This window comes from Telopea speciosissima, chromosome 1, assembly GCF_018873765.1.
Source record: "Telopea speciosissima isolate NSW1024214 ecotype Mountain lineage chromosome 1, Tspe_v1, whole genome shotgun sequence".
Lineage (NCBI taxonomy): Eukaryota > Viridiplantae > Streptophyta > Magnoliopsida > Proteales > Proteaceae > Telopea > Telopea speciosissima.
In genome coordinates, this window is record NC_057916.1 from 22,453,109 (window position 1) to 22,457,130 (window position 4,022).

A 4,022-nucleotide genomic window follows, 5' to 3' on the forward strand; every position below is an offset into this window, starting at 1 on the left:
AAGAAAGATGTCAGCAGCTACCCAGTGCTTGTGGATAGGCTGCTGCAAGAGAAGCCTTCTCTGCACCTTCTACTTCAGATATTAGTTACTTCAGAATAGGAGAAAGGTTGTGAGATGTGACAAAACGGGAGGGACAATCATTTTGCGGAAGAAAATCTTTGTGATGAAACAAAGGCAGTTGACACTGCTAGAAGACTAGAAATCAGCATTTAGGAAGTGCGGGCTTCTGAAACTGGTGGTCTATGCATGTGAAATTTGTTGTGACATTGTTCAAATATTATTAACAAACTTCAATTCCACTCATTATTATTATTATTTGGGGTTTTCAGGGGGAGGGGTTTATGAACTTCACTGTCACTTAAAAATGCTGTTAATTCATTGAGTTAGATTCATTCTTGTTTAACCCTGTATCTGTTTATGAATTTGCATTCTTCAAGACGAAAGAAGGGAAGACGGTGATGTGCATTGGATGCATTGGAGAGAAGCATCTGTTAGCTAGAACAAAGAAGAAACTTAAGAGGAAATCATCTATAGTTTATGGCAAGAATGAAGAAAGAAAATAAAGGAGGAATAACTCATAAATGCAGTATGCTCACATACAGTTCTTGACCTGTCAATGCTGTATGTTTAACATTTGCGGAGGCAGAGGTTTCTATTATTTCTATCAAGTGTGGTACATGGTGTGGTGCAAACTGTGAATGGTTAGAACAGACATGATCACAAAATGGAGCAGATTGACAATCAGCTATTTGGTTATAGTGTTGTTAAGGGAGAAATTACCTTCTGGATTAAATAATGTCTGACCCAAAAAAAACCCTATGGATTGTAATGATGAAAGAGAATAGGATTATCATATCACATGAGAGTAAAAGGCATCTAAGGGCATTTATGACAATACAAGAGGTGAGTGTGCATTGTTACAAGACCTGCCCTTAGATACCTTACGTGTCCAATAGGTTAAGCGGGTGGGTTAGCTACTTAGCTAGGTCTCTCATGGGGGATGCAATTGTTTTTCATGCAGAATTCCAGATCAATCCCTGAAACAGAGAAGGGTTAGTTTTTGTTTTTTCAATGGAAAACCTGATGCTTCATTGCCACTACACAGAAACTAGAATTTTGCAGTCTACATGGTAAGTCTTATTAGTGCCATTCTGTATAGCCTTCCTAGCCAAATAGTGGGCAGGAAAGATTAAATCTCTATTTACTCTTTAACAGACAATATGTCAAATAGCAAAGCGAAGGATCTCCGAGGCCAGCCTTTGAAGTCTTCATCATTGATCAAGTTCAGCCCCTCCAAACAGTCAGAAACTATGGCCACATGATCAGAAGCTAATTCCTTTTTACTAGTTGTAACACTGCCACGATTCCTTTGATTTCTGGTTCTAATGCCGATTCACAAAACTATGCTACAACTGTGGCGATGCTCCATGCTGTGCAAGAGTTGATTGGTAGTAAAGTGCACCGACCTCCCCATCTTATTTCCTTCTCAAAGGTACCATCAGTGACACATTTTATGATTTGTATGCTCATATCACATGCATTTTGAAGATCCGCGTGGTAATTTTCGGGTGAATTAAAAGTAGTTAAGGGGCGATGTTCTCTGCTCGGGAGTGCACGGGGGTGGGGGTGGGGGTGGGGGCCATGTTGGGCCCATACACATGGGGCCAGTTTGCCCACCCCCATGTGTCTGGGCGCAGCCCAGTGCTGAGAACATTTTTCCTTAAATGTATTAGGGTCGTCAAATCCTATCTTTGTAGGGATCCAAACAGTCCCTCCTCCAAGTGTTTCATCATGGCCACTAGGTGTGCCTAACTCAGTTCTCTCCACTGCTGGATTATTTCAAGGATGTGGCATGGATTCCATTTAGCACTCTGAAACAAGGACTTTATTCTTTACTTGCTGGTGGAATTTTTCAAAATATTGATGTGGACTTTTAGTCCCACATCGGCTATGAAAGGAAACCTTATTGGGTTTATATGTGTTAGTAGTAAGTAGTGATTATTATCACATGTAATGCTAGAAGAGATTGTACGGTGCACTTGCGAGCGAGGAAAGGAACCGTCCGAACGCGTACGCGTGTGTGAGGAGCAATGTGACGCTATGATGGCGCACTTTGCACGTGCCCATCGTCGCAGTATGTCGCCTTAATCTTTTCGGGATCGACGGTGTCTGATCAAAGGGTGCTTAGGATCGATCCGACCGTTGGATCGGTGGCTGATCAAAGAGGGAGTGCAACCCTTGGTTTAACATTGACCCCAAGAGTTGCAGCCCACACGAACAGCCAAGGGAGCCCAGCCCATACACGACTCAGGCCATCTTTCAGTCCTCTCCTTTTTTTTGTTCAGATTTCTAACACTTGCCATATTGAGTAAGCAAGTAGCGTGGCTTTTGCTAGCAATTCAAAAGCTGCTTTGTACGACACTAGAACTTTGATTGAAGGAGCTTTAAGAGCATCAGTTCTAATGCCTCTGTTCATCTACAGGTAAATCCACCATTGCCTCAGCCTATAATACCGTTAAACTTCCTCTAGCATAGGGTCCTACCTCCTCATCTGATTTATTTTTGGATCAAGTCTTCCTCATCAGCGAAGTTGAAGAAGAAAATCATCAGCTTTAACCACAGGAAGGGTTATGACTTACGATACAAAATAAAAATTGGGGAGGAGTTTTCTGTCTGAGAGCGTGGTTCTTGCGCCATCACTACGGCAAATGGGAGAGCGCAAGAAAGTATCAACAAAGATAGAATTTCTGCCTTTCATGGGGTTGGAACGATCATTTCTCGCCATCATATGTATGGGCGTAGGAGTTACACTTCCTCACACATTCCTTTTTCCCGTAAAAATTTCTTGCATGGATTACCATATTTAAATAGATTCAGAAAAAGATTAGATAAAACATCTAGGGGGGATTGGAAGGAGATGTCAAGAGAAGAACAAGCTCTTTGCAATCGGACTCAACAAAGATGTGATCACAACAATCCTCTAGAGCATGAAAGAGCTGGCATGAGTGAATGGCAACAGCCTCTCCTTGAAGAATGTTGGAAACTTGAATGGGCTCAGAACCCGTAAACACCATAGATCCCTGCTAGTCCCTAATAATATATCCAGCACCTGCAAAACTTTCATTTGTTGAAAAGGAGGAATCACAGTTGAGTTTGTAGAAGTTTTGAGGAGGGGGAGACCAGTCCAGAACTCATCAAATCCCAAGTAGCCATCCTGCAAACTTTTATCATGGAGGGACAGGTGTGGTCCAAAAGCGAGGAATTACGGGCCCTCCAGATATACCAATTAACATAGGAAGGAGCACAAGCTTGCAGTTGAACTAGCCAACATTTTATCAGGGTCCATGGGCTCCAACCATTTAAAGATCTTGCTGGGAACAATTGTGACATCTAGATTACTGAGTCTAATGGTGAGGGGGCTACTGAACCATACCGCCTGCGCAAGGGGCGCTCTATGTAGAGAGAACAACTGCGGTTAGGAGGGAAGAGGTATAGTTGGTCTTTGCGAGTCTAATAGTGTTGGATTATTTACATTTGATGTGTGTCCATGAAATCCAATTTAATTTGATTAAATTAATTATTTACAATTCTTATTAATGTGCTTGTGATTATTTCGATAATGTGTTAACCGTTAATTTTTTTTTTTGAAAATAAAATAAAATAAAATACTAATGAAGAAGGAAGATAACATCGTCATGATCAAAAGTTCCAGAGGCTGACATTTTTTATAATTTTTCACTACTAACCTTAAACTGCTAGCCTCTGGAAAAAAGAACAAATACCATTATCGACATCATTACAAAATATGGCAGTTTGAACAAAATAAGAAATGTGTGAAATATGAAAGGAGTTCGAAGCCAAGGGTTTGGGGAAGGCTCAAGAATCATGTACTGCGTGCAGAACCTGAGAAGAGTTTCCAATTATGAATATTAGTCTATCTTAGGCTATAAGTTACTTTTAATCCTTTAAGAAGGCCTCTAGCTTTCAGTCGCAATGAATTGTTTGTCAAAATATTATCCAAT